The sequence below is a fragment of the Adiantum capillus-veneris genome, chromosome 11 (assembly GCF_014529385.1).
Source record: "Adiantum capillus-veneris isolate H3 chromosome 11, ASM1452938v2, whole genome shotgun sequence".
NCBI lineage: Eukaryota > Viridiplantae > Streptophyta > Polypodiopsida > Polypodiales > Pteridaceae > Adiantum > Adiantum capillus-veneris.
Genome location: NC_140941.1, coordinates 33722477 through 33738609, shown reverse-complemented (window position 1 = coordinate 33738609; position 16133 = coordinate 33722477). Strand labels below are relative to the sequence as shown.

At 43.3% G+C, this 16133-nt stretch overlaps 1 pseudogene; it reads left to right on the top strand.

The window, feature by feature from the left end:
• Positions 1-954: 954 nt before the first annotated feature.
• Positions 955-1687, top strand: LOC147447084 (uncharacterized; annotated as a pseudogene).
• Positions 1688-16133: the final 14446 nt, after the last annotated feature.

Genomic DNA, 16133 nt, shown 5'->3' with positions numbered 1-16133 from the left:
AGATATGAGGACTGCGTTCTGTCAATGATAAACGTAAGAAGGATGCTCAAGGAACGTCCAAAGATGTGAGAGACGTCACCCAAAAAAGGCAGGGTAAAGGAGACGTTAATAATAAAAGAGTCCTCAAAATAGAGTGGCGTGAGACGCAAGATTTACCGCCACAATACGAATAGCAAAAAGCTAAATCTTCTCGAAAAAGTTAGCGCCAAAATAAGAAAAACGATCGCGGACGCTTCACGAAGAAGTAGGACAAAGAAAGCCGCATCAAGCTCAATTGCAGTAAAAACAACATAACTTTCTGCTGCGAACTCCGATTGACGCAAACCTAGAACTCAAATCGAAGAGCTCGAGGAGACGAAAAAGTTTTGGATGAAAAGTGACATTGCAGTATGCTCCATTGCGCTTTTTCCGTTTCTCCAAATTTTGAGCAGAACAGCAAGAAAAATTGAGATAAGGTTCAGGGTGTCATCAACAAGAAAACGTAATCAACAATTAGATTGATTAGCAATAAACGCCACACAAAACACTAATCATATTCTTCTTAACACAAAACAACCACAGTTAACAAGAATCAATGCTCAAAAATAAAATTTGTAGCAATTTTTGAATCTTACATGCAAATCGCATACGCATACTGTTTTGTCACCATGAATTGAATCGACGCGTGATCGTTACTGCTCTGATACCATGTTGAGATGTAGAGAGAAAGAGAGAGCGACGAGACAAGAGACACACCATATACGCTCCCAAAGACTGATTCATATTGAGGACAAGATACAAATATATAGGTGAGACCAAGTTGAGTAGAGTGAGCCATATATAGCTCCAACAGCAGCTGGTTGTCGAAAAGCTACAGCCAAATTTATCAAAGAAGAAGCTCAAGAAGAAGCACGGCTTCGACAACTCAATTGAAAGCAGCAGAAACAGGGATTCAACAAGCAAAAGTGGACTCGGATGTATCAGATTACTCCTTTTGATCTGGATGATAAAGATGTTGATCCTTGCATTCCGATTGAAGTGACCCTGGATAAAGTTCCAACCTATGCCTTAGTGGATTCAGGAGCTCATTACAACTACGCCACATACAGTTTCTTTAATCAGCTGACAAGTGTTCAGTTAGTGCCGGAATTTCGTTGTTGTGAAGCCTTCAATAATGCAATTATCATAACCAAAGGCTGGGCGGAGATACCCTTGTATATCAATGGCGTGCTGTGCACTCATCAATTTCATGTGTGCGATGTTCAAGATGATTATTCCCCCATCATATTTGGTACAACCTGGCAAAGGAGATACAACACTTATTTGCACTGGTCAGGTAACCAAATGTACTTTCAAGCAGAGGGAAAGGTCAGCAAAGTGTTGTTTGCAAGCGAGGATGAGGTCCCTCATCAGCAACTACGAGAAAACAATCAGAAATTCCTTCCTCCACCACCTGCACCTGTTTCAGCAACTGTACAACCGTCACAGCCAAAGGAAACTTCTGATGCTGCATGTCAGGTCAACATTGAAGAACGAGTGTCACAACCTGCACTTCCTCACACCAAAAAAAGGCCTCAAAATAAATCCGGAATTCCACAGTTACCTCGCCCAACATACAAGCAATTTTGGCGGCCAAAACAATCAAATCCACAATCTCCACCGCCAAAGCCTAGCCAACAACTTGTCTGGAGAGCGAAGCCACCACTAGTGCCCAACACATTGACAACATCCAACAAATATAGGTGGACTCCAATCAAACCTGCTAATGTCATTACTCCTATACAGAAAACCAAGCAGGTCTGGCGGCCCAAGCAACCCAAGCCAACAGTTGCTCAACCCCCGCTGCCAAAAGGCAACCACACGGCAATCACAGCTACTTGACAATTCAAAAAGTACACCCGAGCCCACCCACCGCCCAGGAAAATCAAACCCAAAGTCCTATTCACTACAAACAAGCTTGGGTTCCTAAACAGCCCACCAAAACTGCCATCTCGTATAAATGGCAACCCAAACAAAAGATTCCAAACCTAAAACCGGCTACATCTAGGTTGCAATGGAAACCTAAAACACATCGACAAGTACTCAACACGTCAACATTGGTCAAACCACCACCAGTTCTGACCATGTTCGAGAAACTTAGTCTCTTGAAAGCATTCTACCACTTGGAAACCTCGCCAGCAGATGCCCTTAAGCAATCTGCTTAAGACCCTCATCTTGCACAACATTAATTTTTTCATGCACTGACCGAGTATGCATGCATAGGGCTAATTACACGGCCTTGCATAGGCACCAATGTTTTACCCATGCACAACACCACTAGTATGACACAATGTCGTCCGGGAGGACTCCAAATAGGCCGGGGGGAGGCATTCCAAATGCGGACCCAAAATGATGATAGGGCAGTGTATTCAAATGTTTTCCGACTTATTTTTTGTTTTATTGCGAATTTTCTTGACCAAGTTTGCATTTTCTGCCCTAAATAGTGGTAAAAAAAGGGGAAACTTCTACATATATACCCCTAGGTGTGTGTAAATATGTACAAAATTTAGTTTTTAGCTATCTTAAATAAAAACGATATATCGGGACATCCTATGATTTTTCGGATAATTTTTGGAGTGATTTGTTATTTCTTTGCTATTTTTCTCTTTTTATTTTCTAATAAATAGTAATAAGCCGCCAAAAATAAAACAGAGATACAAGAAATGTTTCCTAATATTAGGAAACCCGCAGGATTTTTCAGAATGGATTTCCAATGTCAACAGGTCAGGTTGCGGAAAATGACGGAAACCATATTTTTAATGCGGAAAGGCTCAAAGTGCAAAAGTGATGGAATTTGGCCATACGGTGTCCAAATCGCAAAAATTTTGATTCATAGTTCATCTAACATGTCAGTTGGGACTAACCATGGGGGTGGTTGCACTTGCACATCCTAAGCTCCAGGTATGTATACCCCAAGCCCTCATTTCTAAGCTCATTTGCTACTTGTCCTTGTGAAAGACAGCTTGAGAGAGCATATTGCCACCTGCTGCCACATTGCAGTCATGGCTACCATGAGGGGTAAGTACGAATACTTTTCAAGTCAATTAATGCTTGTTTGACTCATTTACAAGCACGTAACAAGAACACACAAGGCTGGGAAGGCACAATCCCATAGAAAACACAGCAGACTCTAGAGACCACCAAAGGCTATAGGACTTCACAGAGACCTTAGAGATAGGTCTAATAACAATGCCACATAGGCATATGCTAACCCGGAAGGCCGAGACCAACATAGAGTCAGCAGATGGATTTGGGAGTCTGGGAAGACACCACACCCAATGTGGATGTCAAAAATGACAAGTGACCACACCAAACGGGTGTATAGGGCCTAGCTACAATGTCCCAACACAAAACTCCAATTGCATGTCACTCTTGTGATCCCCCAGACAGTAAGCGCTCTTACTGTCTCTAAGGGATTTTTGGCCAATTTCTCAACTTTGAGCACATATGCACCTCAAAATACATCAAGATACATGCATTTGACCCACAAAATCACAAAAGCCCCATCCTTAGACCAAAATCCAAGCTCATCATTCTGCCAACATAAATCCCGGTGAAGAAACCATGATACCCAATTCCAAGTTGAGAGCCAAGCTCCACAATTGCTTCTTAGAGCCTCTATGAGCCATCCATAAAGCTACATTCTCAAAAAGTTCAAAAAATGCTCAAGAAACAGTAAGCGCTCTTACTGTCTCCCATGTCCAGACTACTACCAAAGTTTCCAGATAGCTCCTATACATCACCATGATTACATTGGCTAAGCCTCCTACCAAGTAAAAATGCAAAAAACCATCACTTAGCCATTTCAGTCACCAGCTAGCCAACTCTGGACCTACTGTTGCCAAGGAGCATCACACTATCAAAGTCATCACATCAAAAATCATCAAATGATGCCTTCCAGCTAGCCCTGGCATTACAGATCAAAAAACTAGCTCCATATCACTTTGGAGACAGTAAGCGCTCTTACTGTCTCAATGCCCAGAAGTTCACTTGCACCCCATCAAAAGCTGTATCTAGCCTCACCGCACAACGTTTGTGAAACCACAAGCACTATGCATCAAAATTTCACTAAGTTACCTATTTATACAGCTCACCTACCATCTAGGGTTTGCCATATATCATGGTATATTGCTCCATATTACACCACAATTGGGGAGTACACTCCACATGCATTGTATTACATGCCTATGCACTCATTGTCACCTCAAAGTGCCAAAAACACCTACTAGAGACAGTAAATACGCTCACTGTCTGGTGTTGAAAATTGACAGTTTTAGTGTTTTAGGCTTGCAAGCATGCTTTATACATATATTTTGAGTGTTACTTGCATTTGATGATCATCAAAGATTCAGTTGAAGCTCCTATCCAGCACTCTAACTAGACACTGACAACTTTCAAGTTGGTGGTCTGCTTACAGGGAAAATGCAAGAAGAAAAGAAGCCATGCCACTAGAGACAGAAGGGACTGTACAACAAGAGATGCCTCCAGAGAAACCAATATATGCACCTGCTACAGAGCCAGAGCCTACTACAGCTGAAGCAGCAGACAAAGAGCTTACATTGAATGAATTGGCAGAGCTGCAGCTAAGAGAGCGCATGGAGACCCTCCATGAGAGGTATCATTGGAAGAACCTACGTTGGGAGCAGCATATACTACACTCTGCAAATGTCGTTCACCTGACTCTCCAACAGATAAATGAAGCTTGGTATGTGCGCATGCTTCCCTTTCCACTGATGAAGTTTGAATCTCTTGATTTCAAGCAGAGTATATTAGCTGAGCTTAAAAGGATGGCAGAGGAGCAGCAGGTGCCGGAGAAAAGTCTTGAACCTACATGGCGATAGAGATGGCTTAAGAAGCATCCATAATTTCTTATCCATCAAGTCCACGCACCTAGATACATTAAAGAAGATCCTACAGTCTGCCCCTGTCCGCGAGTATATACACATGGCATGAGTTTGAGCACCTTCAAAAATAGCATCCCACTTGGATGAACTATCCACTACTGCCAGCTCCTAAGCCACGTGACTACCTTACAGAAGAATATATGATCTGATCATTGACTGAAGCTGAGGAAATGTACAGAGGTATCCCAGACCTATCTGCAGGCATGCTAAGGAAAATATGTCGGATGCTACTAACCTGTATACAGGTATACCACCAGACGGAGTTAACCGACACTCCCTGGTTGGGTTTTTTGGAGGGTACAAGAGGCCTATACTATGATCTATCCGGCCAACCAGATGAAGTCATTTTGCATGGATTTTTTTTCTCGTCTAATGTTTTTGCCCAGCTACTACCTCCAAACATTCGAAGAGGCTTTCTACACCGGTTTCTTCTCCTATAATTCAAAGATCTTCAACATCGAAGTCGCAGACCTTAGAGCAAGATATGTAAGTTATACCGTGATCGAGTTGAAGCATGGGATCCAGAATATCCCACTATCAGCCATTGAAAAGGAGAAGAAGGCCCAGTTCGAAGCGGCCCTTAAGCTTATGGCAGGGCGCAGATTAGAAAGATGTCCACTCAATTGGACAGATGAAACACCAAGCGCTTAAAACACTCCACATAAACCCCATGTCGAGGACGACTTGGTTTAGGAGAGGGGGAGTGTTGTAGCTCAGCAACGGTGGATAGCAGCCACCACTACATCAAGTCAAATCCCCGCCTTTTTGTATTAATTTTCTGCTCTGAAGTCGAGCTCGTAATATTTTTGCTATTCAAATGTAAAGGGTTTATCTTCTGAGGCCATGGCCTTCCAAGTTGTACTGATTCCCAACTCAAGCACACAATTGATTATTGAGCCATGTATCTATGGGAAACCCTCCTCCCACAAGACCTAAGTATAAAGGTCAAAATGAAGGGTTTTGGGGGATGGATTTTATGAGTTAGAAAAACTCTCTACGCGGGCAACTTATCTATTTTTGTGTGTGTATATTCTTTGATTGCTATCTTGTGCTGCACGAGTCGCATTGCAGAACCGAGACCACAGGCGCGTTCAGCTCATCGAGCTCTTCGCTTCAACACCAACCATTTTCCACCAGACGCTACTTCATGAGCATCGACCTACAGACTTACAGGTGAGTTTAGGGAGTTTAGGGTAGATTTCAGTGAAACCAACCATAGAGTAGGGTAGCTCTCCCTTAGACGCAGTTGTAGAGACCATCTGGGACCGTTTTCGACAACTTCCATTTTGCTGTCAGACAGTTAGCGTGTTTTCTGCCACGGTGCAGAATTCAGGTCTGAAGGTCTTGGTAGCTTGGGGACATGTAGGAAATTGCCTACGGTGAGTTTCGTGTCAACCCGAGGTCATTAGCCCCCAAGGTTTAGCTTAGTTTCATGACGTAGGAGGTTCTTGGCAGATTTGGGTATTCCCGCACACACAGGACTTAGAGATCTTAGATGACCATTCCATAGGTATTCGACAAGAGGTTGACACCCTCTTGGTGCGCCTCCATGCCCTAATCGGGTCAGTGACGTCCCTAGTTGACATCTTTATGTGTTGAGTAGGTTCTCGCTTGCTACGAGCGACACTCGAAAAACACCCTCCCCCCCCCCCCCCCCCCCCCCTTCTTTGCTTCGTTTTTTAATTTTCTTTTGCTTTCCCTATGAGCATCTTCATGGATTTTGGTTAATACTAATGAAACAACGTTGGGACCACCTACTTCGCGCCCAACTAGCATGTGTCGGACTTGCTCTGACTTCATCCTCGCCACCTGGATCTCCTCCCATTTTGTCTCCTGTCTAGTATCCCCCTCCTTCACCTCATCGTGCTTATCTATGAGCATCCCCCCCCCCTGTTAAGTATGGAGCCTGATTTACCCTTGTAATTTTCTTTGGTAAAAGCGCACATTTGTAAGGCCCCCATTATGAGGAGAAGCCATCGTGCGTGAAGGAAAATCACTCACCGAAAACCAAAATTTTCACGGACAAGAATCAGGGGCAACTTTAAAGGCCTCGGGGGCGGAGGCCCCCGAAACTTTGTTTTTCGCCAAAATATTCTTTTTCGCCGGAATATTATGTCCGGACGGCGCCCGAAAAGTGGTCGGAAAACAACCGGTCGGTTGGTCGGTGGCCGGTAGTCAATGGCCAATGGCCGGTGGTCGGAAGTCAATGGCCGGTGGCCCGTGGCCGAATTCAAAAGCGGACTTGTCTTCTCAAGGGTGGCCACACATGTTCGGATTGGAGGGTCCGATTTGGACTTATTCGCACAAGGGTGGCTACACATGGCTATCTCTCATAAGAGAGGGCAGCCCTTTTGGCCTATAAAATGAGGCCATTTCTACACACATTTCATAGTGTGAAGTTGATGCAACAAGGTGAGTGTGAGGTGGTGAGAGTGAAGCAAGGCGGGAGCTCGATTAAGGGTATAATCCCTTTGTAAACTACTTCTTGTTTTCAAGTACTAAAGCCATTGAGTGGCTGCTTTCCCGTGGACGTAGCCCACATTGGGTGAACCACGTATATCGTGTGTACTCTCTCTCTCTCTCTCTCTCTCTCTCTACTCTATAATCTCGTGTATATAAATATGTCTCTCTCCATTAAGTAGTCTACTCAATTATCTATTTAGTTATGTCTTATTTCCTAACAACTGGTATCAGAGCAAGGTTTGCTCGTAGCTAAATTATCTCAAGGAAAGGATTCCTTGAATTGAGTGGGAGTTATGGAAGAGGAAGGGAAGATCAAGATTGAGAAGTTCAACGGCAAAAACTACCAACATTGGAAGATGCAGATTGAAGACTATCTCTACCAGAAGGACCTCTATTTGCCACTAGGCGGTCTTGCGAAGAAGCCCGCAACAATGCAGATGAAGCATGGATTGTCCTTGATCGAAAGGCACTAGGAACAATCCGATTAAGCTTGGTATCAACGGTGGCCTTCAATGTTTTGGAGATGAAGACCACGGGGGACTTGATGGAGTCACTTGACGACTTCTACGAGAAACCATCGGCATCCAATAAGGTATTTCTTATGAAGCGCTTGTTCAATCTAAAGCTGGCAGAGAATGGTTCAGTTGCAGAAGACCTAAATGACTTTAACACAAACATAAGTCAACTTCGATCAGTGAAAATCAATTTCGTTGACGAAGTGCAAGCTCTCCTTATACTATCATCTCTACCGGATAGTTGGGACAGCCTTGTGATGGTTGTAAGTAATTCTATCTCTGGCACAAATACTCTTAAGTTTGATGATGTTGTGGGTGTTCTCCTAAGTGAGGAAATGCGAATAAGAAGCACAGGAGAATCATCAAGTGCTGCACTATCAGTGGAAACAAGAAGAAGGCTTAAGGAGATGTTCAAAAACCAAAAGGGTCGTGATCGCTCAAGGCGGAGCAAGTCACCGACAAAGTCAGTTCTTGAATGTTGGAACTGCGGCAAGAAGGGCCACATCAAGAAGGATTGCTGGTCCAAGAAGAAGAAGGAGACAGAGACTCAAGACAACAAGCCACCATCGGAGGCCAATGTGGCAGGTAAAGTAGAGCAAGATGCTCTAATTCTCTCATTAGACAATGTGTCTAATTCCTTGATAGTAGATTCCGGGGCTTCATTCCATGCGACACCACACAAGCAACATTTCCAAGACTACACCAAAGGTAATTTTGGGTATGTATACTTGGGAGATGATGAAGCTTGTGAGATTGTCGGCAAAGGTACAGTTTCTGTCAAAACTGCTAACGGAAATGAATGGAAGCTTAAAGATGTTAGGCATGTTCCTTCTCTTCGCAAAAATTTGATCTCTACAGGACAATTGGACGATGAAGGTCACAACATTGCATTCGAAAACAAATGATGGAAGATCTCAAAGGGATCTTTGGTGGTTGCCAAGGGTGAAAAATTCGGTACACTTTACTTGTGTATTGTTAGCACACAACCTTCAGCTTGTGCAACAACTACAGAAGTTGACAGTGCGGGGTGGCACTACCGACTTGGGCATATGAGTGCCAAAGGAATGCAAATCCTTCAAACAAAGAAGCTTCTACCAGGTTTGAAAGAAGTGGACTTAGAGTTCTGTGAAGATTGTGTTTATGGTAAACAAAAGAGGGTAAAATTTCAAAAATCAGGAAATGAAAGAAAAAATAAAAAACTTGAGTTGGTTCATTCTGATGTTTGGGGTCCGGCAAGTACAGCATCACTTGGTGGCTCATTGTACTATGTAACATTCATAGACGATGCGACTAAAAAAACATGGGTTTATGTCATGAAGAATAAATCCGATGTATTTTCCATATTTCAAAGGTGGAAAGCCTTTGTGGAGAATGAAACAGGTACCAAGGTTAAATGCCTCAGATCTGACAATGGAGGCGAATATTGCAGCCAAGCTTTTGAAAGCTTTTGTGCTAGCAATGGCATTCGGAGGCAAAGGACAGCCCCAAGGACACCTCAACAAAATGGGATTTCGGAAAGGATGAACAGGATAATCATGGAACGAGCACGAAGCATGCGGCTACATGCAGGCCTACCGCTTGAGCTTTGGGCGGAAGCTGTAAGTACGTCTATGTACTTAATCAACCGGTCACCCTCAACGGCATTAGATGGGGGAGTTCCAAAAAGAGGCATGGATAGGTAAACCGGTGAATTATGCATTTCTCAAAGTGTTTGGGTGTGAGGCTTTCATGCACATAGATAGAAGCCTAAGAGCAAAGCTAGATGCAAAGTCCAAAAGATGTTTCTTCATTGGCTATGGAGAAGGTGACTTTGGGTATCGCCTACAGAATCCTGAAGATGGTAAAATCGTTAGGAGTATGGATGTAGTTTTTAACAAACAAAATATGTACAAAGATTACTTGGAAAGAAAACAAACAAAAGAAACAGGTGATGAGTACATGGAGCTTGAGGACGGTGAAGACTCAAGGACTCCAAACGATGACAATGTGCAACAACGTCAACCAAATGAGGAGCCTCAACCTATTCCCCGAAGATCTACAAGAGCAAGTAGACCTCTAGAAAGGTTTGTTCCTTCCTTTAACCATCTCTTGATCTCAGATTCTGGAGAGCCGGAATCATACGAGGAAGCTATGCAACATGAATCCAAAGAAGAATGGACGAAGAGCATGCAAGTGGAGATGGACTCACTACATCGCAACCAAACATGGGAGTTGGTTGAGTTTCTACATGCTTCAACCAAAGGGGTATGAATTAAAAGGTAAGGAGAAAATGGTTTGCAGATTAAAGAAGAGCTTGTATGGTTTAAAGCAAGCATCAAGACAATGGTACTTGAAGTTTGATCGATGGATGTTGGATCATGGATTCACAAGATGAAAATCGGATCACTGCGTCTACACGGAGAATTTGGGAGATGGGAAATTCATCATCCTAATGTTGTATGTTGATGACATGTTGATTGCAAGTGCTAACATGCAGGACATCAAAGACCTAAAAGAGGAGCTGTCCAAATCTTTTTCAATGAAAGATTTAGGTGCTGCAAAGAGGATACTTGGTATGAAAATATCAAGGGACAGGACGAAGAAGACAATAAAGCTATCTCAAGAAGATTACATCAAGAAGGTACTAGAAAGGTTTGCAATGCAAAATGCAAAACCAGTTTCTACACCTTTGGCTAGTCATTTTAAACTAACGAAGGATATGTGTCCAAAGACACAAGAGGGGATAGCCTATATGTCTAAAGTTCTATATGCTGCAGCGGTAGGTTCTCTAATGTATGCTATGGTCTGCACAAGGCCAGACATGGCACATGCAGTGGGAGTTGTGAGTAGGTTCATGGACAACCCAGGTAAAGAGCATTGGCAAGCTCTGAAATGGATACTTAGGTATCTAAAAGGGACAACAAAAAATGCTTTGTATTTTGGAGGAACTGATATTTTTCTAGAAGGGTATGCTGATGCAGATATGGAAGGTGCCAAAGATACTCGAAGGAGCACTACTAGCTATGTGTTCATGGTTGGAGGCACAGCAGTAAGCTGGGCTTCAAAGCTGTAGAAAGTGGTTTCACTTTCTACCACGGAAGCAGAGTATGTAGCAATGACGGAGGCAAGCAAAGAAATTCTGTGGCTTCACAGATTCTTAGAAGAGCTTGGATTCAAACAAGACAATTGTGTCTTGTACAGTGATAGACAAAGCGCTATCCATCTTGCGAAGAACTCAGCCTTTCATTCAAGGACAAAGCACATTGAGGTGAGATATCACTTCATACGCACTCTTTTGGAAGAGGGACAACTAAAGTTAGGAAAGGTGCATACAAGTGAAAATCTTGCAGACATGTTTACAAAGGTGGTCAACAAGGAGAAGTTGAGCTTTTGCTCATCTTCAATCGGCATTCAAGGATAAGAAGCCAGAATGGAAAGTAGTCACAGGTTTGGTTTGGAGATCAATCTCCAAGTGGGAGATTGTTATGTATGGAGTCTGATTTACCCTTGTAATTTTCTGTGGTAAAAGCGCACATTTGTAAGGCCCCCATTATGAGGAGAAGCCATCGTGCGTGAAGGAAAATCACTCACCGGAAACCAAAATTTTCACGGACAAGAATCAGAGGCAACTTTAAAGGACTCGGGGGCGGAGGCCCCCGAGACTTTGTTTTTCGCCGGAATATTCTTTTTCTCCGGAATATTATGGCCGAACGGCGGCCGGAAAGTGGTCGGAAAACAACCGGTCGGTTGGCCGGTGGCCGGTAGTCAATGGCCAATGGCCGGTGGTCGGAAGTCAATGGCCGGTGGCCGGTGGTAGGAAGTCAATGGCCGGTGGCCCGTGGCCGAATTCAATGGCCGGTGGCCGAATTCAAAAGTGGACTTGTCTTCTCAAGGGCGGCCACACATGGGCGGATTGGAGGGTCTGATTTGGACTTATTCGCACAAGGGCGGCTACACATGGCTGTCTCTCATAAGAGAGGGCAGCCCTTTTGGCCTATAAAATGAGGCCATTTCTACACACATTTCATAGTGTGAAGTTGATGCAATAAGGTGAGTGTGAGGTGGTGAGAGTGAAGCAAGGCGGGAGCTCCATTAAGGGTATAATCCCTTTGTAAACTACTTTTTGTTTTGAAGTACTAAAGCCATTGAGTGGCTGCTTTCCCATGGACGTAGCCCACATTGGGTGAACCACGTATATCGTGTGTACTCTCTCTCTCTCTCTCTCTCTCTCTCTCTCTCTTTCTCTTTCTCTCTCTCTACTCTATAATCTCGTGTATATAAATCTATCTCTCTCCATTAAGTAATCTACTCAATTATCTATTTAGCTATGTTTTATTTCCTAACACCCCCCCACTAGCTTAACTTATCAGATCAATAAAGGAAAAGTTTTCCCTTTCCTTTTCTCTTTCTCTCAGCCGAAGGGATCGTTCAAGATTCCTATTAAAAAGACATGGGTAGAACTATCCTTAAAAATATTTTTTTGTCAATTATTTTATAAATTGTTGCATCTTGCGGATTGAAAAACTTTCTAAATTTCAGAGATTTTTACAACTTTGTATTTTGCAAACATGGGAGGATGTGCAAACTTTTAACATTGGAAATACTCTCTTTTGAGTTTGTGTGATCTAAATTGATTTTTGTGAAATTGTGCTACAAAGCTATCTTTTAAACGTCTCATTCATATTCATATGTAGCTTTTATATACATATGCTTCACTTGAGATTTGAACTGAGTATGTGGTCCCAATTTTGCAAGCAACTCGAATTAGAGGGTATCTCATGAGATATCGGCCAAAAAGTAAAGGGAAAAAAATTGTGCGTGACAAAGCCGGTGGGGACAGAGCCGCGTGTCAGCACTTGCTTGAAATGTGGAGATTTTTTTTGCAGGTTCGTTGTCATTGAAGTTTGTCCATTTCTTGGATTGGGGCGAGAGGCGGACACGGCAGTCGAGCAGAAGCACGTCTGTGGAGTTGTGCTCTGTGTCGACCTGCACCGGGGTGCCCTGCACAACGTGTGCTGTCTCTCTCTCTCTCTCTGTCTCTCTTTCTCAACTTGCAACACAGAGGCATTGCCGCAGGCGACTGACCAGGGCACGAAGCTTGTGGAGCGGCATCTCTTACTGTGAAGGGACAGGGAGGTAGGGAGGTTGGGCATAGGCATGATGTGAGGAAAGGTGGGATGATATGAGGTGAGACAGAGAGCCAAGTCTCCTGCTCTCTCATGGGTGGATATTTTTTACGCCGAGGAATGAGCTGCATGGTCGTCAGAGTGCTTTTTTTGGCCATGGTTCGCTTTCCGCTGGCTCGCTTTTGGCACTGCGCGAGTGTGGGAGGCCATCAGGAGTGTGCAGCGCGCTTCATTCTTTCTTCATTCATTGAGTGAAAATCCTTGCAAAGCCTTAAATCCCGTGCGGGAATCTTAAAGTATGTGGCATACGTAAATTTTAAACTATGGCAAAGTTTCTCATGGAGTTCTTGGAAATTTCTTTAAGCTACTGAATTTTTTTTACATATAAAGCAGGGGTCCGTATTAACACTATAGTGGTCATATGTAGGGGGTTATATTAGCGCTTCAATCTCTATAGATAGGCCCGCGTGGACTACCACACATAAGATCATATATTGGAGGTTTTCCTAATGAGATACATGTAGGTGCCATCTCCTCCACAATATTAATGAATCCCTTGTGACCTCAGAGGGACTCTACTAAAGCCGCCTCATTCAACACCGCGGAACCAAACCTTTGACTTGATATTGTACAAGAAAAGCAAGCAAGATTCATGGCTCGGGTGCAAAAGCTTCAAGCCACCTCAATCATTTGCAAAATTGTTGGCACACAGCCTGAAAAAGGCGAGGTTCGGGACTTCCTTGCGGCAAGATCATTGATGTGTAGTTTCTTGGGAGAGGCTATTATTAGATAGAGTTTGAATCTCAATTGATGGCAGTCGAAGTGATATCGATGAGTTTGTAATAGCTGAGAGCGCAGAGGACCAACAAAAATACATCAATAGCACGTACGAGCAATAAAATCAATCAATCTACATACTTGGTGAGTCGCACAAGCACATAAACCTTAATGTAACACGAGATTGAAGAAGAGTGATGTGAGATAGATAGCCAGAGAGAGAGCACGTGCGGGTGCACCTCCTAGAGTGGAATGCTACACGGACATGACAAGAGAGAAGAGAGGAGGAGATAGAATATGCACAGGCACTGGGTACAATCCCCCGTGCAAGAGTGAACATTTTTCACCTGTTTCTCTCTCTCTCTCTCTCTCTCTCTCTCTCTCTCTTTCTCTCTCTCTCTCTCTCTCTCTCTCTCTCTCTCTCTCTCGTAGGTGTCAGGGGAAGAGCAAGCAAGGCTGAATGAGCGAGGAGGGGTCAAATAGGAGTGGAGGCCAAGGGAAACAGGAGGAGGGATGGCACTGGAACCACATAAGGAAGAGGACTGGGGGAGACATGTGAAGGGGCGGAGGAAGGAGGGTTTGAGCTCTCTCTCTTAGTGCAACTACATAGACTCAAGTACAAATTGACCTATGTTGATTTGTGAGATTAGAGTAGATTAGAGAATAGGCATTGAGTAGCACTCTATTAGCATTGCATTCCCTTCTTCTTGTCTCTCTTTATTAGGGTCCTCTTCTTGCAAATTCTTTGAATCCATGCCTCAATCCATCTGTTTGACATTATATTGGTGGTTTGAGCTACGCTACGACCCTCCAACATTGGCCCCATTGCCAAGGATGGATTGCCTAAGCTAGTGGAGTCATTAGTGTGTGGAAGTGTTATTAACCATCGATCAAGTTACTCTAGGATTTACATTAGGTGTTGGTGATGATGAATGGTTGATTTGTGATGAGATTTAGCTAAAAATTTTGTGTGCATTCTTCACATTTTCTCTCTCTTTCACTAATTAATCCACTAATTTGTGACTAATTTGCTAGCATTTTGTGGGCCAAACATGTCTGTATCCCTAATTAGAGTCTTGGACATCACTCTTTAAAAAGGAAATTCATGTAAATTTGAGTGTGTATTTAAGGGATTTCACTTTATATCCTCTTTAATTACTTACTAATTCCTGTGATTTTAATGTTATGCATTTACAAATCAAGCATTGGATGTGTTCTCATTCAAACAATGTGTTTAATTTCCATGGATTTGATACTACACATAAGTCTTTGATGCTACACATCAGTCTTTGGTGCTTGGTTGCGTGTAGGTAAATTGCAGCAAAGTGGTTGCTATGTACACACACATGTGTGTGTACACACATTGTGGTGATGTACACACACATGTGTGTAGCCCTCATTGGAGTTTAAATTCAATGCAACTGTTGATACAATTGTGAGTGTAGTAATCCACTAAATTGCTTATTTATATGCAGGCTATAATTGAAGGTGCAACAAAATTGGTGCAATTTTATGTGTATTTGTGTGTGCCTATGTGTAGGCAAAGTGCACAAATTTGAGTGCAAATGTATGGCAATTTTGATTCCAATCAATTGACGTTGTCATGAGTTTTTTGGATCAAGGGATTGCGCATATGTACATAGCCATGCATGGTGCATCAAATAAGGAATTGCCCATTTTCCTGAGCTAGGTGGTTACGTGGGGCCCACATGTGTACAGGTAGGACAACATGTACATAGTACATCGATTTTCACTATCACGTGTACCAATGTGTTTTTTCTATAATAATGAGGAGTTGGTAGCACGTAAAACTTCTCAAGGAAGCTATCCGCGGGCCAACGACATGAGGTAAGCAGGTGCGTCAGATGGCATCTAGTGGCGTCAGGAGGTTGAATGGGGTCAAGACTTGCACGTGGAAAAGTACGGACACAACGTGGGTGTTTTCTTGTGATAATTATGCAAAAAGGTCATCATTAGGATCATCTTTTGGGGCCACTTCATGTGGTGGCGGGATGCATTATTGAAAAAAGTTGAGTGCTAGGTGTGCGGATGGATGCAGCAGGGTGACAACTATGCACTGCGAGGTCAGTTTTTGGCCTGTTTAGGGTCCGTTTGAGGTCAACTAAAAGGCCAAGGGTGCTCAACTAATAAAGCTAAGTGTGGGAGCTGAAAAACCAGAGAGAATAGCAGAAAAAACGTGGAGAGAAGAGGAGGAACAACTGCAACTCTGTTTTTGTTATTTTTGGAGCCTGTTTTGGCCGTAAACTGCTCATCCGAGGTCGGATTTGAGCACTTTGACATTGTAGACTGGGGTTTTTGGCCGTTCTGGACGCGATGGCTCTGTCCATTTT